This window comes from Ctenopharyngodon idella, chromosome 22 (assembly GCF_019924925.1).
Source record: "Ctenopharyngodon idella isolate HZGC_01 chromosome 22, HZGC01, whole genome shotgun sequence".
NCBI classification, from domain to species: domain Eukaryota; kingdom Metazoa; phylum Chordata; class Actinopteri; order Cypriniformes; family Xenocyprididae; genus Ctenopharyngodon; species Ctenopharyngodon idella.
Genome location: NC_067241.1, coordinates 24,858,971 through 24,885,863, shown reverse-complemented (window position 1 = coordinate 24,885,863; position 26,893 = coordinate 24,858,971). Strand labels below are relative to the sequence as shown.

The 26,893-nt window shown below is 37.5% G+C and overlaps 1 long non-coding RNA gene across 2 annotated transcripts in view; it reads right to left on the bottom strand.

Annotated features, from left to right (window-relative positions):
• Positions 1–25,599, bottom strand: part of LOC127504999 (uncharacterized) — a 100,538-nt gene extending 74,939 nt beyond the window's left edge. The window contains exons 1-3 of one of the 2 annotated variants that reach the window (XR_007927539.1): positions 25,437–25,599; positions 25,305–25,333; positions 25,073–25,179 (exon numbers count right to left, since the gene is read on the bottom strand). This is a non-coding gene — a long non-coding RNA (uncharacterized LOC127504999). The remainder of the gene's footprint in view (positions 1–25,072; positions 25,180–25,304; positions 25,334–25,436) is intronic. The other variant, XR_007927538.1, reaches the window with a different exon arrangement.
• Positions 25,600–26,893: the final 1,294 nt, after the last annotated feature.

The following is a 26,893-nucleotide window of genomic DNA, read 5'->3' as shown; positions in this document are numbered from 1 at the left end:
AAGACCTGACGCACAGATCCATTATACTGGTACACATGCGTTTTCTTTCTCAACTGTTTATGTTAACTTCAAACATAACTGACCGTGTTTACGTGAATACTCGTCAAGATTGGCATTTTGACATTATTTTGTGTGTATTTGACTGTTCAAGCGCAATAAGCAGCGAAAAGAACTCCATTTAGTACTGAGAGGCCTAACAACGCCCTTCAGTCGTGACTTATTCACGATACAGCACAGCCTCTCGTACCTTATTGCTTACATATAAAAAATTCAACACGCGAAAGTGGCTAGCAGGCGTAACTGCGTTACACACCACTGCTGAAATTCACCCACATTTGGCAGGTTAACGGGTGTTAATGTCAAGCCCTGGTGGGAGGCATGAATAAATAAGAGATAAATGAGGCTAAAAAAAAAAAAAAAAACATTCCCAAATTTGCAGTTAAACCTGAGAAAGATGTTAAAAATCTTCCCTGCATGGTGTCCCAAACTAGAATCTTAAAAACACAATTTTCATTGGGCCTCTGACAATATCTGCCATTCCGCCCATGAGCGGCAGGTGTGTCAACACAGATTAGCATATCCAACCGTCACAACAGCGTATGTAAATGAGTATTGTGTAAATAATATCTTGTGATTGGAGGCTGGCACAGCGGAAGTCAAACATAAAGTGATTTATGTGCAAACAGTCTAAAATGACGAGCCGTGACATCTAGAAGAGCACAGCGTGAAGTAACTCAACGGCTCCAGGGAGGGATAGAGAGTGCCTGGACGGTGCAGACTGACAGGTGAAATGTCATGGATTAAAGCCAGGCTTCCGTTTCAATCAGAGCTGGTCAGACGGTAAAGCATTACGATCAGGCCAGTTATAGCAGCAGACTGCTCTCTGATCAGCCAGAACACTATTAAATATTAAAAGCTCAGAGGGAAAGGCCAGAGACACAGACTGATCTACACACATCCCACTTAAAGATACATTCAGATCCTGATGTTTGTGGGATTTATTAACAGGTATAGCCTCTCTGAACTTTGTTCAGGTATTTATATCACAACTACTATTGCTCACACATAGGGTTAAAGGTTTTCCAAATCCACTAAATTTAACTATGAAAGTTCAGCATGTAATTTGTAATTCAAATCTTGAGGCCTGTTGTGGAGAGATATGCTATTTTCACAATTTTCACCTTAAAGATGATAAAAAATTTATACGTACATTGAGGGAGAGACTCAAGCCATATCTAAAAACCAGAATATCATAGAGACTTGGTGACTTCACTTTAAGGCCCCAATATACTCACGGTGAAGTTCTTTTTCATTCTTCACTTAGGGGTAAAAAGAAGTTCAAAATACATGACCAGTATACTGTTAGCGAACATCCAGACGCCATCCACACTGCTGAGAGTTGCATTTAGATGTAAATATGTGCTGCGCGCTTTTCTTTCAATATCAAAATAAACACATAGCAAAAAATAACAGCAGTGAGAAAACGGCAGTAAGGACAGCATCTGATCATAGCGGACTTCCGACCTCAACGGACTGAACTGAACAGATTTCCACCAGTTGCCAACTATTTTCAATGAAAAGTAGCTAAAGCCTGCTCAAAAAATAGCTAAATGTCACTAGATGATGTAAAGTGCCAACTGTCCGCACTTTACATCTGTGTTCTCTCCTAATCCGTACTCATACTGTATTTTAATACAATATATAGCCAAATGTCCAATAAAACTGTTCTCATTTACATATTTTCTCTCAGACAACAGAAAGCATATGATATAGCGACTGACTATGTTCACCAGCAGTCCAAATAGTCGCTAGATTTGTCACAAGTTGCTATTTTGAAAAAAAAAAAGTTGCTAAAGGGGTCTGAAAAGTCGCTAATCTATTAAGGCGCTAAGTTGGCAACACTGATTTCCAAATCAAAGAAGGCGGAGCCTCAGAGCCACACCTACCTATGACGTAATCGCCACAGACCAATGGTAGATGGAAGGAGTTTAGTTAGCATCCAGAGTGAACTTTTCCAGAAAATTTGATTTGGCAAGCTGTTTTGAATTCCCGAAACGAACACCAAATGAACGTCATTTTGGTCTTGTTCAAAATGATGTCACATCAGTTTGTTCTTTGATTTTGTTTAAAATGGTTAGTTCCTGTCCTTGATTCTGATTGGTCAATAGTTGTGTTTTATTCACGATAAAACACAGCTATGACCGCTTCACCCAACGGTTCTCTGTATCACTACACAACACCCTTAGCAACCACTCTTAGCAATGTAAACTGTTTGTTCTCAGTTGATATTATTCATTGAAGCTTCCTGTATTATGTAGAGGAGTATTGTGAGAAAGAGATCGAGTGAGCGAGTTTATTACCTGCATTCAGATTTAGCATTTTCCTTCAGGTCAGTCCTAAGTTCATAATAAAAAATCTGTTTAAATGTCCGATGCATTATCTTGTCCTTTTAACAGATAAGGGGTTTTCCTGTGACTGACAGCACTAGTCAAAGCATTTGTCAGTTGCGTCTTGTTCTGTGTTCACAACAATTCAGTCTTTTTCAATGTAAAAGTCTTCGCTACTGACTGACACACTCATAAAGACAGTCTTTGCTGCCATCTAATGGCGTAATAATGTAACTTCTGTTGCTGTTCACGGTCACAGACTATTTTTTTCCGGCGGAAGGAAGGCTTTTAGTGATTTTACTTCATGAAAGTTGATACATATTTTAGGCTTTAACATTTGTATTGTGTGGTAACCATTTTATAAAAGCAATAAGGTACAAGAGGCCAGTGCTGTATCATGAATAAGTCACGGCTGAAGGGGTTACTCCGCTTCGCGTCATGCCTAACAACGGCTTTCAGCCGTGACTTATTCACGAAACAGCACAGCCTCTAGTACCTTATTGCTTACTTGAAGTATATCAGGACCGTCCACCTAGCAAACACACATAACACCCTCACAAATGCACAGCAGCATGCTAACACACAGAACACCTTAACAACCAGACTGCATTGCATTGGTAAGTGCCATTGACATTTTCATTAGAAAACCTGTAGTTCTTCATATGTTCACTATTGCCTATAGTGTCTGTTGTCTTCTAGTACTGTATTGAATTGACAGAGATGAAGAGAGAGAGAGAGAAAAGCTTACATATTAATTGATAAATTATCACAGTCAAACTATTTATGTGGTTTTGCATAAACAGGGAAATGTGCTTGTTTATACACACATCAAACAAACCATTAGCAAAAGTACAAAGCAAACATCAAAGCAGGTCAGAGAGATGGTGGTTTTAGTAGTAATGTGAGCTATCATCAGCCCCACTCATTTAAACAGCACGTACCAAAACCCCAAACAAGCAATTCTAAGGCTTTGTGATGGTGGTTTTATATGTGACTGATGCAGAAATCTTAAATGTATCAGCACATCTACTGTATGAGCAGTATATAGATACACTAAAAGACTATTTTCAAGTCTATTGTTCTTATACTCTTATACTTCTTATAATCTAATTCCACTTTTGTTTTGTTTCATTTTTTGTTTGTTTTTGGTGTTGTTTGTATTTCTGCCTTGTTTTGTTATGGTCTTCTGTTTTGTTCTCTTTTCTTTTGTGTCAAAAACATTTTTTTGCACTTTTGTTTTATTGTGTTGTTTTTGATGTTTGTTTTCTTTTGTTTTTCGTCTTGTTTTGGTTTGTTTTTTGTTTTCTTTTTGTTTTTTTGTTTGTTTGTTTAAACAAACTTTTTAGGTATTTGTTTTCTTTTGGTTTTCAGTCTTGTCTTGTTTTGTTTTTTGTTTTGTTTTCTTTTTCTGGTTTGGTTTGTTAGTTTTTTTGTTTAAACAAATGTTTTTGGTGGTATTTGTTTTCTTTTGGTTTTCTGTCTTGTATTGTTATGGGTTTTCGTTTTGTTCTTCTGTTTTGTTTTGTGCCAAAGACAAACAGGAAATTTGGGAATTTGCAAATACTTGAAACTAGAGTGTAATTAGACCCTATTGATCAGGTCTACATGCAGATTTCTTATATTAAGTTCAAGTACAGTATTACATCTGAGCCCTTGCATGTTTGTTTGTTAAATAACCATTTCCTTTCTTGAGATGCAACAATTAGAGGTACAGCAGCTTGTCACTGGCCCCCTTAAAGGGATATTTGTACCTTATTCACCCCTAAAATATTCATAGTTGTAGTTGTAAGATGGGTACTGCCCCAGTGACAAGCTGATGTATCCCTAAAGGCACAATTTTTGCACATTTGCAGAAAATGCAAGAAAAGTCTGCAGCTTCCATCTGGGTCTGCTGATGGGCAATGTCTGTCTTTATTTCCTGTCTTGCAAATAACATTGTGTCCTGCCCAGTGTGTGCGGGGCACTGACCTCAACAACCTCACCCCTGCCATAGACAACAGAGCTGCTGTATTCAGTTATATAACAGAGTGTGTGGCAAAATAATGTCTATTCATCAGCTGAAAGCATCAGTGTGTCCAGTGTGCCCTCAAAAATCACACACAGCTGCGTTTAGACATAAACAAAACAAACGTGCTGCTCTGTTTTCATGTTCACTTGGGGAAGAGTTCAGAGTGTGATTTTCCACAAACAATACAAAGCTACTAGTGGCTGGAAAGCACCCAAAAACTTTCTTTCATCGTGAATTGTTTTTGGAGGCATTCATATTTATAGTTGCTGCAGGTCTAAGGGACAGTTTGTGTGGATCCTACATTCCTAGAGAGATTGATGATGATGTTGTCAGCGAAGGACACTGCGTTTACATATCTAGGCCAGATGCAAGGGAGGATTCCTTAAATGGAAACATATAGAGGTAAACTTCTCCTCTACTATTGTGTAAAGAGAAAACAAACTGTCTCAGTGCCAGGCAGGGCTTGTGAGATGAATTTTACCACTGACTGTCTGGCCAGTTTCACCCAACAGAATCCAAAGGAGTTCACAGAAGACATCGTACATGCAGCAGCACAACAGATGGAAATGTATCTTCCCTCAGAAGCGTAATGAAGTAGATAAAAAAAAAAAAAAATCTGACAATGTATCAGCTTGAATAAATTGTTAATTAGTTCTAAAATGAGTCCATATGGTCTCTGTATTAATATCCACACATGAATACGTTTGTGGATGTTTGATTAAAGTTCACTACGAGTCATTAATGAATGGCATGACTGGTCATGTGGGGGTAGTTTACTTTGTTGTCCCCATAATCAAAGCAGCAGGAATAATTACTGAGTACAATGGTGGTAAATTATCAATGGACAGTGTATAAAATACTGCCTTTGGTTGTAAAGCTAATAATATTCATCCAATTTTTCATTCAGTTAAAGCCTTTTGCCACTTTCTTTTCTGAGATGGCAGGCCACTTCAACAGTAAAACAAAAAATACAGACAAATTAACAGATAAAACCTTGGCCAAACCTCCTCAAAACAATAACTGACCAAATTAAAAGTAATATTCAAACATTTCTTAGTTTATTCTGAAACAGTCTTTTACTAATCATAATCAAAGTTTTGTTCTTATTTATCTGAAATTGATCTACTTTTAGCTAATGAACCTAAAAGAGCTGACTGTTCACTAACTAAGATGTTGCAAATTGATTTATAATTGTCAATTGAATTAATGAAGTGAGACAACAGAAACACTAATTAAATTAAACCCAATCAGTGTTATTTTAGTATTATTTATTATATACTATTTTTCAATATTTTGAATTAGCTTTTATGTTTAGGTTTTCAGTCTTCAGGGTTCAGGAAAGGGTTGCAAGCCAGATTCAAACTCGACTGCCCGCATGAGCTCCTCAGCTAACTAACTCCAACCCATCTAATCAGTCAAACTAGCTATTTTTTTTCTCTGTATAGGGTAAGTGTACCCATTAAGCCCATGTACCCTTTAAGCCCACTTTCAACTTTTAAGTCAAATTTTAAAAAGAGCCAATCATATTTTATGCTGCTCATTATTTTAGCAAATCCAGCGATTTGTTACTTCCCTGACATTTTTTATTGCATACCCATTACATTTGTCAATGTTGAGTTAGCCCCACTCATGTGCATGCTGTCCCAGGGGACCTCACACAAAGACACCCAAAAACTTTGGTCTTTCGGGACCCTTCAGAAATCAACACATTTCTGCAATTTTCAGCCATTTCTTTGGCAAGTACATTGATATTATGTCAAATAAGAGATAAATGTATTGCATTTTGTGTATGAACAAATAGTACTTTATCATTTTATATCATTTTCCTTTAAAAGAAAAGATGAGTTTTATTAGCACACAAAGCTAATCTCAAGGTCAAACCATTAGCCTTACTGAAAGATGGACTGCCAAAGAATTAAGCATATACAAACACTGAATGTTTTGTGATTCATTTTACATTAATTTACAAACAAATACATAAATTGTTTTGTAGATCAGATTATTTTCATAAATTAACCTTTTTTAAAGATGGGCTTAAATGGTACAGCGCCAAACTGTAGCCAACACAAGCTAACCCTGAATGAAAAAATCTTAATATTTCTCAATGGGGGCACAATGAAAATGATGCTGAGCCCACATTATATTTAAGCTCCATGCATGTCTTTGTAAACATTTCTTACATTTTTAAAGGAAAACATGTCTTTTTTCACCATTACTCACTGTGGAACCATTTAAGCCCACCTAATGTGTTTCAATGAAGAATCCCTCTAATTACAAACTTTGATCAATTTTCTGAGTGAAAGTGTTTAATGATAACATTTCTTTGTGTGCTTTTACCTTACTAACCTTTTACCTTACATTACTTACTACCTTAATTTACAACTATATTTAGATAGGCCTACAAATTACACACATTAATTCAATTGAGATTGAGCCTGTTTTGTCCTAAAATTCCTTATGTATAACCGGGCATAACTCGGGAGCCAAGCCTAGTTAAGGCTCCAGACTCCTGGCATGGGGAGCCCACTATAGGAGACCCCCGTAAGCCCAGAGTATGGAACCCCAACACAGCTTGGCTCTCAAGATACACCCGATCAAACTTCAAGCTTGACTCCAGCTAAAACTCCAGAGAAAAGCCGACTCAAAGCTCCAGACCACCAGCCTGGAGCCCCAGCCACTAACATCTACCTATCCCACCCAGGGCTCTAATCAAACAGTAGTAAAAGGAATTTTTAAATACTTCCCCGTCTTCTTTAGAATCAATAGATTTTTATATTTTGTGAATCAATCATAATGTGGGCTTATTAGGAACACATGTGGGCTTAAATGGTGCCAAAAGTACCAATTAAGCCCATGCCAGACTTCTGACTTTATTTATAAAATATCTTAATTTTATATTCTAAAATGTACATCAACTAATTTATACATTTTCAAATGAGACATAAATCTTGCATTTTAACAAATAATTTTTCTTATAAACCATTTTAATATCTATGAAAAACACCTAGTGGGCTTAATAGGTACGGTTACCCTACCACATGCAGTAAGACACCTTTTCATGAATCATCCCAATAGCGTAGTGCACACTTGAGTTTAATATAGCATTGGGCTGATGCTGGATGTGTTTTGGGACTTTCCCATGGTCCTGTGCAAAAAGCCTTCCAGGGCATGTTAAAACGTACAGCATCCTGAATTCTTCACAGTAGAAAGTCAAAGCTGTTTGAGACAGAAGAGAGAGGAAAGGGCAAAACATTCAGCTATATTTTTGCTGAGCTCGCACTGTCTCACTCCAGGGAAGCACACTAGACTAAAGGGAACACAAAAAGACAGAGAGAGGGAGGAGAAGACAGCATGACAGGCTGTAAGGCTCATGAAACTCACTGTGCCTGTATTTAACCCTTGAATAATCCAGTTCCAGCAGCAGAACAATGAGACGATTATAAATCTCATGGCAACCCACTTTAGACTGTGAGACTACCATAATTTCAATGACATCCCCAGTACAAGACAAAATAAAACTTCAAGCAAACATCTCATGAATGGCAATTCATACGGCAATAATAATTAGGTGACATGCTGAAAATGACAGACTGGGATCTGCCTCCTCCCCTCAACAAGCAGCATCTGAATAGCACAGACACTGTGACAAGTGACTTGAATAGGAACTAGCGAGTCCCATCCGCCTACATGAGATTGTTTGCACAGACATATGGCTCAGCTGACGGCTGCAGACTGTTGTGATAAACAGAGCGGTTGGGAGGTTTTAAAAGCCCACATTCAGATCAAATCCATAATGCAACATCACAAATACAATGCAGGCAGTTGTAAAATGGTTGAAGGTGTTGATTTACCAGGGTTTGGTTGTTTCAAGTCATAAATCTCTGTCAGACAGGTGGTGTCGTACATTAGTGATGCTGTGAGTTTGCTCTCATCTCGAGTTTTGCCTGTGGCCATTACGTGGCTCATTTGTACAGTCAGAGTTGACATGTTTTACCAAACACTCTCACAGCACTGAGTTGACAGAGGATGAAATTGCATCAGCGTTTATTAAGGTTTATGATTTTCCCCAGGCTATAAGGACTAAATGTCACTCCAGTGTAAATGACACAGAGGCAGATCATGGAGGTGGTGGCGGCATGCAGTGTTGGGGAAATTACTTAAAGTAATGCATTACAATATTGCGTTACTGCCTAAAAAAAATAACTAATTGTGTTACTTAGTTACTTTTCATGTAAAGTAATGCATTACATTACTTTTGGGTTACTTTTTCTCATCTGGACTGGGCTGTTTGTTTGTTTTTGGCAAATGTTAAAGGAACACTCCACTTTTTTTGAAAATAGGCTCATTTTCCAACTCCCCTAGAGTTAAACAGCTGAGTTTTACCGTTTTCGAATCCATTCAGCCGATCTCCGGATCTGGCGGTACCACTTTTAGCATAGCTTAGCATAGTTCATTGAATCTGATTAGACCGTTAGCATCTCCTTAAAAAATGACCAAAGAGTTTCAATATTTTTCCTATTTAAAACTTGACTCTTCTGTAGTTACATTGTGTACTAAGACCGACGGAAAATGAAAAGTTGCAATTTTCCAGGCCGATATGACTAGGAACTATACTCTCATTCCGGCGTAATAATCAAGGAACTTTGATGTCGTACCATGGGTGCAGCAGGCGCAATGATATTACGCAGCGTCTCTCACAAATGTCTCCATGGTTGCAAGGCAAAAAAAAAAAAAAAAAAATATGGTTGTGTAGCACAGACACCTCGCCTTGAATTTACATGTAATTAGGCGACTACAGTCATCCTCTAACCACATTTGTGGTGTAAGTACAACTATTGGGTGCACTTCATTCGAGCGGCGCTAGTATTCCACTATGCTGACGGAAGTGAGGATCCACTGCTTCGAGCCCAAACGGGAGTTGTGTGACGTCATGTGAAAAGGACCCATAATCAAATCCAAAAATTTACGTTGACCTATTACCACAAAGCTTTTCCATTATTACCATGTTTGAATATATACAGAAAATGTGGTATTAAAGGGTTAGTTTACCAGAAAATGAAAATTATGTCATTATTTACTCACCCTCATGTCGTTCCAAACTTGTAAGACTTTCGCTCATCTTCAGAACGCAGATTAAGATATTTTTGATGAAATCCAAGAGCTTTCTCTTGAACAGTGTCGGAGGTTTTGAAGTCTTACGGGTGTGGAACGACACGAAGGTGAGTAATTAATGACAGAATTTTCATTTTTGGGTGAACTAACCCTTTAACATGTTGCCATTACAAAAAAACTATTGTAGTTTTGAAACTACAAATTTACATTGCATTTCAAGGTGCTTTAAAGAATGCCATGTTACCACATGTTGAAAAAAAGAGACATGGGTATATTACCATGGTGCCATATATAAAATTACCATACTGATGGAACATGCATGGTATTTACTCCAAGGTTCGTTATATATAAACACACATTAACAAATGCACACATTATCCCCCGGTTTCACAGACAAGGCTTAAGCTAGTCCTAGACTAAAATGCATGTTTGAGCTGTTTTAACTGAAAGCAAATTGTACTGACATATCTTAAAATATGTCAGTGCCATTGTTTTGTCTCAAGATACACACAAGTAATGTTTTTCTCTAGGGTACATTTATAAAACCTATTTAAATATCCTAATTAAACTAAGGCCTAATCCTGGCTTAGTCTAAGCCCCGTCTGCGAAACCAGGCCTCTGAGTTATCTACCAATCCATATATAGTATCTCACAGAAGTGAGTACACCTCTCACATTTTTGTAAATATTTTATTATATCTTTTCATGTAACAACACTGAAGAAATGACACTTTGCTACAATGTAAACAGTGTAAATTTGCTGTCCCCTCAAAATAACTCAACACACAGCCATTAATGTCTAAACCAGTCAGTCCATCACCTTTACCCTCAGCTTCTTTAGCAAGGCAGTGGTCGTCTTAGAGGTGTGTTTGGGGTCGTTATCATGTTGGAATACTGCCCTGCGGCCCAGTCTCCGAAGGAAGGGAATCATGCTCTGTTCATTTATGGTTCCCTCAATGAACTGTAGCTCCCCAGTGCCGGCAGCACTAATGCAGCCCCAGACCATGACACTCCCACCACCATGCTTGACTGTAGGCAAGACGCACTTGTCTTTGTACTCCTCACCTGGTTGCCGCCACACACGCTTGACACCATCTGAACCAAATAAGTTTATCTTGGTCTCATCAGACCACAGGACATGGTTCCAGTAATCCATGTCCTTAGTCTGCTTGTCTTCAGCAAACTGTTTGCGGGCTTTCTTGTGCATCATCTTTAGAAGAGGCTTCCTTCTAGGACGACAGCCATGCAGACCAATTTGATGCAGTGTGTGGCGTATGGTCTGAGCACTGACAGGCTGAGCCCCCACCCCTTCAACCTCTGCAGCAATGCTGGCAGCACTCATACGTCTATTTCCCAAACACAACCTCTGGATATGACGCTGAGCACGTGCACTCAACTTCTTTGGTTGACCATGGCGAGGCCTGTTCTGAGTGGAACCTGTCCTGTTAAACCGCTGTATGGTCTTAGCCACCGTGCTGCAGCTCAGTTTCAGGGTCTTGGCAATCCTCTTATAGCCTACGCCATCTTTATGTAGAGCAACAATTCTTTTTTTCAGATCCTCAGAGAGTTCTTTGCCATTAGGTGCCATGTTGAGCTTCCAGTGACCAGTATGAGAGAGTGAGAGCGATAACACCAAATTTAACACACCTGCTCCCCATTCACACCTGAGACCTTGTAACACTAACGAGTCACATGACACCGGGGAGAGAAAATGGCTAATTGGGCCCAATTTGGACATTTTCACTTAGGGGTGTACTCACTTTTGTGGCCAGCAGTTTAGACATTAATGGCTGTGTGTTGAGTTATTTTGAAGGGACAGCAAATTTACACTGTTATACAAGCTGTACACTCACTACTTCACATTGTAGCAAAGTGTCATTTCTTCAGTGTTGTCACATGAAAAGATATAAGAAAATATTTACAAAAAATGTGAGGGGTATACTCACTTCTGTGAGATACTGTAATTAACAATTTATTTGTACATATTTAGATGAGAGACAATGGGCAGAAGAGAATTATTATTGTAGACAATATTATATTTAATCCATATAATTGCAGTCAGTCTAAAAGGTAAACTCTCTGATGGTGTCCCATGACTCTACGGGTCTTTCTCTGTTTTTCCGCTGGTGTTCTGCTATACAGTCTTGCTCTTTTTCTGTACTGCTGGGCTCAGCAGGGATGGAGGAGCTTGCAGCACAAACGTGTCCTGGTTGCCACGGCAACAGCCTGGCATTCTCTAGACAGGCAGGGCAAGCAATCTGATGCATTTGTGAGTGTGTGTGTGTGTGTGTTTGTGTGTGTGTTAAGCAGACAGTGAGGGAGAAAGAGATAGTGAGACAAAGATTTACATTGTTTCTGGCCAAAACAGAGTTCACATCACACCTCCAGAATAATAAAACATCAACAGAAGAGCATGAACCCCATACATTCTAGCTGTCTGCATGTGAGCAGAACAACAGAGCTGCGTTTATAAGAGCCATGTAAGGACATGCTGCCACGGGTGAGCTCCTCTAATGGCAATCCATCACCAGCCCTGCCTTTTGTTTGACTGAGATAAATGCTGTTGTTTCTAAGAGACTCGTATGTGATATCAAGGATTACCCATAACACAATATCTGCGCACGTGAGCACCGTTGGCACTGCTGCTGGGAATATCTGCTGCGAATGTGTTTTATGCAGACGCTGAAGGGGCCAAAAGATGAAAGATTGATCTGACCTGTGAAAAACGCTCTCGCTTCACACAGGAGGAGAGAGAGAGAGAGAGACAGAGAGAAGAAATGGAAACGCAGCATCTGTTATCAAGCAATTCTTCACAGTGTCAGCCCATAATTTTAAACATTGTTATTTCATCCAGTTGGCACCATTTAAGCTCCATTTCCCTCCCTCTCTCTTTTACCCTGAACCAAACACAAAAGAAAAATCATTCAAAGAAATGTAACTTCAGAGCTGCAGCACCCCCTATCTGTGCCACATAGTACGACAGCTCTGCTTTTGGAATAGTATTGTTCTTTAGAAACAACTATAAAGGTTTTACAGATTGGTGAATAGAGAGAAAGAGAGACAGAGAATTAAACCCAGCACACAAGCCTTTGTGCGTAAATGAAAAGCCATTACCTCAGGACTCACATCTGTGCTACAGACACTCACTCAATCTACTAATTGCCCCAAAAAACCTGTTTTGCATCCAATAGTGGCAGATCAACCCTTTAGCTGCAGAATAATATAGTTTCAGAGAGAGAAGGGTGACTAAAGGAATACAGATAGGAGACGTGGCAGATATCATTAACAGTGTTATGTTAAATGAACTTGATCTCATCAAGGACAACAACATGAAGAATGAAAAAGAAGTATAATTACTATTAAACATGTGTTCTTGTGAGTATTTCAGTTTTTATGGCCTACTCTTCCACTTTTGGCAGAACCTGATTTCAACAAGTGCAACATGTTTCTGGATCAACATTCCCATCAACCAATCAGATTTGAAGGACACGTTTACAGTTTATGTCAAGTTTAGGCTTACAACCAGGGTTAGGTGCTTCTACATCAGTGTTATTCCCTTATCATTTCCCTCTGATTTTAGGGATAAGTTATGGATAGGGGTAGGGATAGAGTTAGGACTAAATTTTGGACAGGAATGTTGTTCCAGGATCAACAAAATATGTCTTACGTCACAAAATCACGGTGACCTTAGACATACAATACCATTTAGGGTCAGTGAGATTTTTGAAAAAAGTCTCTTATGCTCACCAAGGCTTAATTATTATTATTATTATCATTATTATTAGGGGCCAAGCACCGAAGGTGCATAGGCACCTATTGAAATCGTTAGTTTTCTTATTATTATTACGCTTCCGCCAATAAAGTCTATGGCAGCCCATAGAGCCGTATGCTAAAAAGTTGTGAAATTTGGCACACTGATATAGGCCAGTCTCAACTGTGTCCATAGCAAATTTGGAGTCTCTAAATCAATCCCTCTAGCAGCACCACCACCTGTCCAAAATGTCACTCATGTTTATGCTAATAACTTTTAAACCATAAGGGCTAGAAACAAATTTATTTATACATTTTCCCGCCATTTGATTTTTCCGAAAAACCTACTTTTTCGGCCATTTTGAATTTTGTACAAAAATGCATTTTTTTATGAATGCATTTTTATGTTCTCATACATATAAATGTCTATAACTCCAAAACGAAATGAGATATTTTCACCAGACTGGTCTTAATAGATTCCGTGGGTCATGCTGAGCACATTGATGCCAATTTTGCCAAAGTCAGCAAAACTTCCTCTCCACCACTTTGATTTTCTTTAAAATCATACTTTTTCAATCTCCTCCTAGACTGTTGGTCCAATTTTCACCAAAATCAAATCGTATCATCTTCAGACCATGTCGACAAAAAGCTATGGATTTTGTGTTGATAAACAAAACTGTTTTCGCATACCGTAGCAACGGATTAGAGGCTTGATGCCAAAATGACTGTTGAGTCTGTATCTCTGCAATGCTTTGACATACTGACACCAAACTTTGCGAGTGTCATTGTCACCTCACTCTGACCATACCACATTAATTTGGTCACAGCACCACCTATTGGTCAAAAGTGATAAACCAGTAAATCTTCATTATTAACTGTATTTATAATTTTTCAACTCTTTTGCCTAAAATGATCTTAACAGATCTTCAATTGCTCACTGTTGCTGTTGGTCTGATGCTCACAGCACTTGTTGTGCCGCTTTTGTGCTTGGCCCCGTAATTGCTGCTTGCAGCTATATTTATTATTATTATTATTATTATTATTATCAATGTTGAGAAGAGTTGAGCCGTTTCATATTTTTGTGGAAACTGTGATTTATTTATTTTCCAGGATTCTTTGATAAATAGAAAGTTTACCAAAAACAAAATTTATTTGAAATTATGACTTGTAACATTATAAATGTCTTCACTGTCATTTTCGATCAATTTAATGTGTCCTTGCTGACATTAAGTATTCATTTCTTGAAAACAACAACAACAAAAACTTTTGAACAGTCAAAACAACAGGTCGGTTCTTCTGACAACATGTTTTCGGAACCAGGATGTGAAGCTGTATGAAGTATTTCTGATTTTCTCACAGATGGAAAAAATTTTGAACTAAAGTCAAAACATAATATACAATCAAAAAAAAAAAAAAAAAAAAAAAAAAATTATATACTGTATATATATAATAGAAAAATCAAAAAATTACTTTTTTTTTTTTTTTTTTGAATTTTTAAAATGCATTTGGCATGTCTCTCTTTTGCTTTAATGACAGCATTGAGCACTTATGATCTTTATTTCCAACACAACCTTTTCACTGCCACATATGTTTTTGTATTTGAACAGAATATCAGGTTAACAAGTTAAAACTCTAGTGGGTATTTGACATTCAGCAAGGCTTCATTCATGAGGTGTCTGTACACAAATGTTTCTTGAATGATCACAAATGTTCTCTAGACATTTCAGAGTTTCAGTAGTTTATCACAAAGCTAAACGAGATGAAATGTGACGATTCTGAACATTCAATTTCTGAACATTTCAATTAACTTCACTGACTTGTTTTATTTTGGTCAGACTCTGAAGAAGACTTGCAGGCCAAATCTGGAACAATCTGAATGTTTGTGTGGGAAGACTGAGAATATCTGCCTTCACCTTTTCTCTTGGCATCAAAATGAATAAGAGATGAAGCAGTCTGACCATTTAAACTACAACCCCTTGAGAACAATTGATCTCCCCATAAATTTAAAAGGACACATTTTAATAATTTATCAATATCTTTTGAACCATACTGAGCATTGTGATTCTGTACAAAACTATGAGTACTACAGTGGAGATTTCACAGAAGTGCTTATTTAATAGGACCATTTCATATCCATGATCCAAAAACTGTGAAAATGACAAAGACATTAAAACAACAGATACAGTAGCATGTCTAAATCATAGGAAAGTAGACTAATCTCAGTTGTGTGAACACATTCAATTCAGGTTTCTTGTCTCAGCACTATTATCAGAATCTGGCAGCATGACAAACTCAAACTGCAGGCAGATGTCCAAGTGAAGCTTGTTAATGACAGGAGAATTAAGTTGATAGGGATAAAATTGCTGTTTAAAAAAAGACACTGATAGAGATTCATAAAAAGAGATAGACCCTGTGGGAAAAAAATTTAATCAATCACAGAAAGCATAATTGGTTCTTGCTAGTATTTCCACAGATGTAAAATTAGCAAATGTACAACAACAATATATACAGTACTGTGCAAAACTCTTAGGCCACCACCAGCTTTGTTGTTTTAGCAATGGTACAATGACCATCCATATTTATTTCTTGGTCTTTATTATGATACAAACAGGAAATATGTACACAAAATGTAAAAAAAAAAAAAAAAAAAAAATTCAGAACAAAATGGCTTTTTTAAGCAAAAATCAATATTTAGTGTGACCTCCTGGACTTCTTCCATTTTCTCAAAGAAGAAAATCTGAGAAACTTCTCATATGTTTCAAGTTTTCTTGGCCTTCCAGTCCTTTTCCATTTCATTTATGTTTAAGAGAGCCAGGTTCCTGCTATTGCTCAAGTGTACGGGTCGGGGAGGTCACTAAATACTTGCCACTTTAACCTATAGAAGTTTTTTCCTGTTTTTTTTAATACTGCATACAAATTGCCTGTATTTCCTGGTTATATTATAAAAAAGAGACTGAGAAATAATTATATATGGTCTTTGTACCATTGCTAAAACAACATCTAATTGTGGCCTAAGACTTTTGCACAGTACTGTATATCTCTCAAAACATGCACATTTTGATGTGTTTTAGTTGTTGATATGCAGACAGTCTACTTCACGCCAGATAAAATTCAGCACTCTTAGTTCTTCTCTTTCAGCAAGAACACCATCCATAATTCATTAACGCTGTTGAGCAGCTTGGCTCACCTGAGCCACAAAGACATCTTTAGTTCTGAATACTCTTTCCAGTCCATTGTCCAATCAAATCATCCTCTAGAGGAAAATACATGCAAATGTATATGCCTACAGTCATAACATGCACAAAGACAGTTGTACGGGTGACATGAAGGCACTGTAATAATCTATTCTTAATTACTTCTGTCTCACAGGCCCTCTAAAGGAAACAAAGCCAAAGCCTCAAACTGCCTCTGGCCACCATCGTCTCCCATTCCTGAAATACAATGACCTTCACGGATGGTCACGCATGAGGCCTTGTGGAATTGGTGGGACTATCCTGAATATTTAAGATTATTGAAGCACAGAATACAATACAAATAAACACCATAAATATGCCAGCACAATTGCGTAGTATTGAATATTAAAGATATCTAAATGCTTCCTAAATCCTGAATGAACTATTTCAAGCTAGTTAAAGATGTAACACTTACAAGCAGCAATTATCGGTGCATTATACATTTTTAATATATTGCTGTTATACTTTTACAACTCCTTGGCATCCTCACATACTAAACTGCATTTTTTTTTAATTGTTTGCATGCTGGAGGTATGCTATTACGTCGTGTGTAGAGTGATTAACATTTAAGCTAGCTGGTGAGAGAAAATGGCACTATCAAAGAGTCTAAAAAGGAAAGTTAACAGCGATAATAGGGCATACAAAGAAGAATAGAAAGACAACTATGTGTTCATCCTACCTATTTTGTGAATGCAAAGCTGGTTTGCCTTATCTGCAATGAAGTTGCAGCTGTTTGCAAAGAATATAACACTGTGTCTACACCGAACACGAGTGGCGCGATAATAGAACCCATTATAATCAGTGATATTGTCTACACTGGATACGACGCGGTGCGGTGCGACGGATTACCAACAGTAAACGGATTCCCCGTTCTATTTCTGACGTAGTGCAAGTGCTTTGCAACAGACGGTTTGTTGCGTTCAGTGTAGACAGTCGCGTCTGGTGTAGACACGGTTGATAATATTAGACGACACCATGAGACGAAGATCTACTTCAGAACCAGCCGCTATCCAAATAATCTGGCTGCGGGGCGGGCCAAATGTTATTGCTGGTGGGCCAGTTTTGGCCTGCGGGCCACCTGTTGCCAACCACTGATGTAGAGTATAGAGTATTATGAGAGAGAGATCGACTTAAAGCGAACGTATTACCTACATCTGATATTCTTCAGGTCAATCTTATATTCATAATCACAAAATCACTGTGAATGTCTGCTGAGGAAAGCGATATCTTTGTCTTTGCCCTTTTAATATTTAAGGGGATTTCCCATGACAGCGCTATCAATGCACAGTCAATGCATTTGTCAGTTGCATCTTGTAAGATGTTGCATAAAGTAAAAATAACGTCCTTGTTTACAACCTTGTTTCAGTCCCATTCAATAGGTTGAGCAGTGAGCTCATTGGCTACTGATACAGCAGGAACCAATCAGCTGTGCCCTGTAGAGAATGATGTGATTGCAAGCAGATTTGGCATGTTTCCCTCTCAGTGAATAGGTCATAATTGTTCATTTCAATTGGTTCATTGGTTGCAGAGATCATTACACAAACAGGGAAGATGAACTCAATGACCAGTGACCTCTGCTCAATTCTTTACATAAACAACACTGTTACAACAATATTAAGCAGCACAACTGTTTTAAAAAGTGACTAAAAGTGATAATAAATAAATAAATATGTTTAAATATGGTTCACAGCCCTATTACAATGCTACACTAACAGTTTGGAGGGAAACACAAAGGCACTATTTCTCTGTGCACTGCCTTCAAGCTGTCTGAAACAATTGCCTTGAAACACCAGTCTCCTAGCCAGGGAATGTCTTTCACAAGCATGGACAACTTCGTGGCTGACAGCCGGAGATGTTTCCCATGAGGTAATGAGCCAGGAAGTCTGAATGAAAGGAGACGGATAGGAAGAGACAAACCAAAGAGAGTAAACAAGAAAGAAATAGAAATAAAAGATGGATAGTGCAATAAAACAGAAGTTTTCTTTCTTGGAACGGTTTGTAAGAAATTCCTGATGAATATTAGCAGGGCAAGTCCTGACACGGCATCTGGTTTCCATGTCAGTCATATTTAGGCTTATTCTGTGTCTGTAACTCTGTATAGAGTCACTAACTGGAAGTCATCCACAGTATCGGTGTTCAATACAGTACATCAATAATCTGTTTCTATTGATCATTAGTAATGATGCTTTTAAGTGGTATTGGATACAGTTTTTCTCTTCAATAAGGACACATTCTTGCTTTCTGACATTATAAATTTACATAAAGAAATAAATAGGCCTACAGCTCCGACATGCCACTTCCTATATATTGTCAAATATATGAGCACAGATCTTCTTTGCTCAGGCATTTTATAAGATTTACAATTTCAACAGCTCCGATTTGAGTCTGTTGCTTTGCCATTGCTTTGTTCTTATTTAAAAGTTTTATTTTTCCATTAAGGAAGGGAATAGTACTTCATTGCATGTAATACTAATCGCAATAGATTATTAATCATGTTTACAACCTGAATTCCGAATTTGAATAAAATGAAAACTAAAAGACTTTCAAATCACATGAGCCAATATTTTATTCACAATAGAACATAGATAACATAACATGTTTAAAATTAGAAATTTTACAATTTTATGCACAAAATGAGCTCATTTCAAATTTGATGCCTGCTACAGGTCTCAAAATAGTTGGGACGGGGGCATATTTACATGGTGTAGCATCTCCTCTTCTTTTTAAAACAGTGTGAAGACGTCTGGGCATCGAGGTTATGAGTCTCGTAAGTTTTGGTGTTGGAATTTGGTCCCATTCTTGCCTAATAGGTTTCCAGCTGCTGAAGAGTTCGTGGTCGTCTTTGACGTATTTTTCTCTATAGGTGAAAGATCTGGACTGCAGGCAGGCCAATTCAGCACCCATACTCTTCCACGACGAAGCCATGCTGTTGTAATAGCTGCAGTATGTGGTTTTGCATTGTCCTGCTGAAATACACAAGGACTTCCCTGAAATAGATATCGTCTGGAGGGGAACATATGTTGCTCTAAAACCTTTATATACCTTTCAGCATTCATAGTGCCTTCCAAAACATGCAAGCTGCCCATACTGTATGCACTTATGCACCCCCATACCATCAGAGATGCTGGCTTTTGAACTGAACGCTGAGGAAGTATACCTGGGCTCATTTACTGTCATTGACACAATCATGCCGATGAGTGATGCAGTGTCGTCTGAGGGCCCGAAGACCACGGGTATCCAATAAAGGTCTTCGGCTTTGTCCTTTACGGACAGAGATTTCTCCAGTTTCTCTGAATCTTTTGATGATGTTATGCGTTGTAGATGATGAGATTTGCAAAGCCTTTGCAATTTGACATTGAAGAACATTGTTTTCCAAAAGTATTCCACAATCTTTTTATGCAGTCTTTCACAGCTCTGCCCATCTTTACTTCTGAGAGACTCTGGCTCTCTAAGACATCCATGCTAATCATGTTACAGACCTGATATCAATTATCTTAATTAGTTGCGAGATGTTCTCCCAAATTTCTTGCTTTTTCAGCCATTTGTTGCCCCCGTGCCAACTATTTTGAAACCTGTAGCAAGCATCAAATTTGAAATGAGCTCATTTAGTGGATAAAAGTGTAAAATTTCTCCGTTTAAAAATGTATGTTATCTATGTTCTATTGTGAATAAAATATTAGCTTATGTGATTTGAAAGTCTTTTAGTTTTTATTTTATTCAAATTTAAATAACGTCCCGACATTTCCAGAATTTGGGTTGTACATTAATCTTACAATGCAAGTCTATGAAGCAAATCAAGCAAGTTACCGGGTTTACTGCCTTTATACATATGTGATAGGAGAAACATTAAATTTAACAGTGTGGTTATTAAGTGATTTTATCACACTTGTGTTAACATATAATATACTTAATATAATGTGCATTTAATGTTTATTCAGGTGCAATGTTTTGCCCCATTGACTTCCATTGTAAATGCATTATTTTTACAAATGTAGGGATGAGTTGAGAACCCACAACATTCCTTTAAGGACAAAGAATGACAATTCAAGCGACATGACACAACATTGAGTACTCCAATTATAATAAACAAAGCTGTCTGCAGTGACATCAGAGTTATAGATAATTAATTTAACATGAGGGCTACAGGAGTGAAGTAAATCATCTCTGTTTACATGTCTAAAAGCAGCTATTAAGCACCTGCGGTATCAGTTGAGTTTAGTGAGCTGGAAGGCCGGCAGTGATGGCAGACAGTGAAGTGAACAGTCTGTGCTGTGATTGGGGTTGCAGATATCCAGCTGAGATCACCAGCTGCTCTCATGTTCATGTGCTGCAGCATACGCACCCCCCCCCCTCCTCTTTCCTCTTTCTACCCTATTTCTCTATATCAGCCTAATTTTCAGTTTCAGTTCCGCTTAGACTCCAACAGAGGGAGAGAAGCAGAGAGGAAACTGAAAGACGTGATGCGTAATGGGGCTTTTTCCTCCTCATCTTTGAAACTAGGTGTTTATGGGAATATCATCACTCTTGTTGACACCCTGTACTGGGGAAAAGAATGGGAAACTCCACTGCAGATTTACTGGGGATTACCTGGATCCTGGAAAACAAATGAGATCTTTTTATTATCTCAGGTGATTCTATGATATCAACAGGAGAGCAAACAGAGACTTTTCCCATGAGAAAATCTGGGTTTTTCCATCACAATTTCATAAAACATGTCCTTTATAAATATCCATTCACAATTTATTAAAATTCAAATTTAGTCTACAAAGTCTGGTCATTTTATTTAAAAAATATTATTTCTATAATATTAAAAATATTATTATTATATTATATTTAGAAATTAATTGTTATTAATTAAGGACCCTATTGTAATTGCTCAGTCAATTATTCTTCTTCTCAGAAATGAATCGCATTTTTGAGGGCCTAAACATGCTCGAAAACTCATAAAACTTTGCACACGCGTCAGAAGTGGTGTTAATTTACGTCTGATATGGGTTTCAGAATTAGGTGTGGCAAAATGGCTCGATAGCGCCACCTACAAAATTTCAATTAAGCACCCTTTGCGCTACGTTTCACATACAGGTATGAAATTCAGTAGACACGTGTAACAGCCCAATACCTACAAAAAAGTCCCAGGGTGCAAAATATGAAAACCCAACAGGAAGTGAGATATTTTGAATTTTCTCTGGCAGTTTTTGCCATTTCCAGATGTTGTACTTTAACAAACTCTTCCTAGAGATTTTATCAGATAAACATCATATTTGGTCAGTCTAATCTAAAGGCCTTAGCGATGCCCCAAACTTCACATGTGTGATAAGAGTCCTGGCCTGAAGACATCTATATGCCAATATTCAGTTACAGTCATAGCGCCACCTGCTGGCAACAGGAAATGGCATGCTTTGCACTGTAATTCACTCACAGAAACACATTTAAATATGCCATGAAGTGCCAAACATGCTAGAAACACTTTAAATCATGCAACACTTGGCTAAGTGCTAATGTATGCGATTAACGCCACAAAACAGGAAGTTGTTGTAACTCAGGCATACAATGTCCAATCTGCCCCAAACTTCACATGTTTGAGAAGAGTCTTGCCCTGAACACATCTACATGACAAAATTAATTATAGTCATATCACCACCAGCTGGCAGCAGGAAGGCTGGAAAAAACAAACGACTTTGACGTAGTCCTCCTATATTTACCTACTGCATATTACCCACCATGCTCTGTTTTCCTAAAGCCACCGGGTGGCAGTGGCACTTGTGCGAGGGCCCTTTCATCGCTGCTTGCAGCTTTAATTTTGTCATTGCCTTTTCTACTCCTTGTTTACCCATCTCTGTTATTCCTCTATAACGTTTTTTTTTTTTTTTTTTTTACTGAGGATTTATCCTATTCAAAATTAGTCCACAAAGTCTAGTCATTTTGTGTTAAAAATATAATTTTTTAATTTTTTTATATCATTCTGCCAATTTTTCTCCAACATTCTAATCCATATAAAATCTAAGGATTTATCCAAAATTAGTCCACAAAGTCTGGTAATTTTATTATAAAAAGTATTATTTTTAATTTTTCACCCCTGAAAATCTCATATTTTTTATCATCATTGTGCTCTTTTCTCCTCCCTGTTAATCCATCTCTGTTATTGCTGTATTCTTAGTATGTCTCTCGCATCCTTCATGACTCCTTTTGTTATCTGCTCTCTATCTTTTCAGCCCTTCCATTCTCCCACCTGTCCCAGGCCTGTCTGTATCCCGGAGTGTGACAAGTGTGTGTATAATGAAGGCCCATTAGGAGAAACAACGGCAGCAGCTCCGTGCTGCATATGTTCAGTGGTCAAATGTTGAAGACAGCTGGGCCAACACGCACATACAGACACACACACACACACACACACACACACACACACACACACACACACACACACACACCCTAGAGACCTCCCTGGGTGTCCCACAGTCTGCTAGATGAAAAGATGCAGACAGCTTTAACAGGAGGCTCAACCTGAGGATATAAACGGGGTGTGGGGGTCATCCATGACACTGACAATAGCACCATGACATTTTTGTCAGGCTGAATGCACTGTGTGTGAGTAATAAACTAAAGATAAATCATTAGTTTCACAGTATAAATCTTAATATCAGAGGCAGTTATTATGATTAATCCATATCCACTAATCTTGATGGATATTAAGTCGTAAGCATCTGCCTTCTTTGCCAGTCGTAGATTTGTATGCTCCTGCCATATGTCTCATATTAGTGTAGGAGGTAGAAAAGTGACCCATTTAATGGTATAAAACATGTAAAAGATAAATATGTGCATGTAAGAATCTTATCTATTTTGTAAAGACAAATTATGCTTTCTTTGTGTATTGATAGAGCTACAGCTTCATTTGAATCCACCTGGAACGGTAGTCCCATCACTAAAAGGAGGATTTACACATCTTTACAGCTCAGGTAAAAACTTTACAGAAAAATTTATCAATGTTCAAAGTAAGATTTTGTTCTTATCTCTTATCCTCACCCAGACTGCATTTATTTGATCAAAAATACAGTACAAACAGTAATATTGTAAAATATTATTATAATTTAAAATAACTGCTTTCTACTATATTATATTTTAAAATGTTATTTATTCCTGTGATGTCAAAATTTCAGCATCATTGCTCCAGTCTTCAGTGTCACATGATCCTTCAGAAATCATTCTAATATGATTTGATGCTTAATAAACATTTCTTATTATTATCAGTGTTGAAAACAGTTGTGCTGCTTATCACAATATTACTGTTTTTATTGTATTTTTGATCAAATAAATGCAGCCGTATTGAGCATAAGAGACTTTTCACAAACATTAAAAAAAATCTTACTCTCCCAAACATTTGAACGGTAGAGTATGTTCTAGATTTCTGACCTTTCCATTTATCACCAATTTGTTTACCAACCTAACCAACTATACAAAGAGCATTTCTCCACATTCCTCCAAAATTCACAAACCAAAAAAAAGAGGCACACTTTTACAATTTACAGTTCTTTTTTAAGCTGTTTGTAATCTTTATGTAAACTAACTATATTTACCACATGAAACACCAAACTGAAATGTGTAACATAAGAGGCTTTCTTTTTTATTAAAATACCTCCAACACCAAAGAAACAGCCTCAAGTGAATCAAACTGCATGTTGTACTGTCTGTGCATTTTCACCTTCCTCTTGCTGCAGTAAATCCCAGAGCACACAAACACGAGACCTGACAGCCTTCAGCCATACAGACACAAAAACAAGGATGCCGTAGAGCTTTCAGCTGAACCGCAAAACCTCCAGGAGAATATTGAGCTATTATCTGACACAGAGCTTGTTGCCTCCCTGAAGTACCACAGAATAAACATCTATACTGCCTAAAGATGAAAGGATGAAGAGACATGAATGGAAGGAGAAATGTGTGAAGATGTGAAGTGGTAATAATAAAAAAAGGAAAAAAAAAATTTGTTGAAGAGGGCGAAAGTGTAAGCATGTGTGAAAGATTGTTAATATAATGTTGAAATGGCCAGAATGTCGAAGAAAGGACAGAATTACACACAGTCTTGTGTAATGAAGATCAGTAACATCAACATGGGGTTTGTGAAGTGAGTAAGAGCAGCTGCAGACAAATGTTGTATATTAAATGTACTCTAACTGAATATGGAAAAAGAAACACTCAAGCACTCAATCTTGTTGTCGCCAAATGCATGGATTCATCTGTTCACACGCTTACTAAAATGATTATCAAACCATACATTGCTCTATGAATATCACTTCATCATCTCTTGTTGTGAGGAAAGTAAAAATAGTATCATTAACCCACTCCCTGGCCTTCAAATACACACAGATACACAAAGGAAAATAAGTGAACTGCCCTCTGCTCCTCACAGCAAACTGAGCAGTGTGGCATGAATTATTCAATCACTTTCACACGGCTTGAATAACAGATGGCCAGTGGGCTTTTCACCCAAAAAAAGAGCACCAAAACATGAACTTAGGGGTTAATTAACTGGACATGTGTGTAGTTCATGCAGAAAAGGGGTTTTATGTAATGGAAAATGACATTAAAAACCTGCTTTGGATGCTTAGTAGAGACAGGACCTCTTTTCTTTTTGTCTTCCTGACCTGAAGTGAAGACTTTGGAATCACCGCCATCTTGTGGAGGATCGTAGTTGAAACCTGGACAAAAAACAAAACAAAGTAAAACACACACACACACACACACACACACAAAGACAGAATGGTATGTATACACATACAGTATATCAAATATGCATATTATATGCAAATCTTTATTTACTCACCCTCATGTTGTTTCAAAACCATGACTCTTCTGTGGAACAAAAATGTACACATTTACACGTCTTTTTCATTCAACAACCCTTTTGGCCACAGCTGTTAATTTCCATAAAAGCATAAAAAAAATGTAGGCCTACCATACGACTTGACGCTGTATTATGATAGATTTGTGTGAAGAACAGGCCGAAATTTAAGTCATTATTGATCTTTCAATCCAGAGATGCATTAACTCAAAAACTGCAGGGAGACCATACTGAATCAGTGAGTTGAACTGTGAATGATTCGTTCAATCGAAATTATAATCGGGACCAAATCTGACTCAAAAGAATGATTCATTTACTGATTTGGTAGAACAACAATACAGTCTTAAAGGAATAGTTCACCAAAAAAAGCTGCTAAAAACATATTTAAAACAGTTCATGTGACTACAGTGGTTCAACCTTAATGTTATAAAGTGACGAGAATACTTTTTGTGTGCCAAAAATGACAAAATAGTGACTTAATTCCACAATATCTAGTGATGGGCTATTTCAAAACACTGCTTCATGAAGCTTCGAAGCTTTATGAATCTTTTGTTTCGATTCAGTGGTTCGGAGTGACTATCAAACTGCCAGAGTCACGTGAACTATTGAAGTTTCAAAACACTTATGACGTAATAAAGCCTCGTTTACTGAAATCACGTGACTTTGGCAGTTTGATACACGCTCCGAACACTGAATCGAAACAAAAGATTCGTAAAGCTTCAAAGCTTCATGAAGCAATGTTTTAAAATCGCCCATCACTAGATATTGTGGAATTAAGTCGCTATTTTGTCATTTTTGGCACACAAAAAGTATTCTCGTCGCTTTATAACATTAAGGTTGAACCACTGTAGTCACATGAACTGTTTTAAATATGTTTTTAGCAGCTTTCTGGGCATTTGAAAGTGTTAATTATCTTGCTGGTGATGCAGGCCTCACTGAGCCATCGGATTTTATGAAAAATATCTTAATTTATGTTCTGAAGATGAACGAAGGTTTTGCGGGTGTAGAACGACATGAGGGTGAGTAATTAATGACAGAATTTTCATTTCTGGGTGAACTAACCCTTTAAAGCTACAGCAGCAAAAACAGGCTTGTGAATTGTCATGTAACAATATTGTGTTGGTGCACTAAAGGTTGAAAAATATAAAAGAACTATAAATTGTGCCTCTTTTTACTGGTTTCCGAATTGTAGAGGATTTTGGAGAAATGCTCAATATAGTTGGTTTTTGGTCAAAAAGGTCAGAAAAGGTCCAAATGTTTGAAGTCAGTAAGATTTCTTACTGTTTTTGAAAGAAGTCTCTTTTAACCTCCAAGGCTGCATTTATTTGATCAAAAATACAGTAAAAAAAAAAAAAAAAAAAAAAAAAAAAGAATTTTTTAAATATTTTTGAACATTTTAATATGCTGATTTTGTGCTCAAGAAACATATTTTATTATTATAAATATTTAAAACAGTTGTGCTGCTTGAAGGGTTAGTTCACCCAAAAATGAAAATTCTGTCATTAATTACTCACCCTCATGTTGTTCCACATTCGTAAGACCTTCTTTCATCTTCGGAACACAAATTAAAA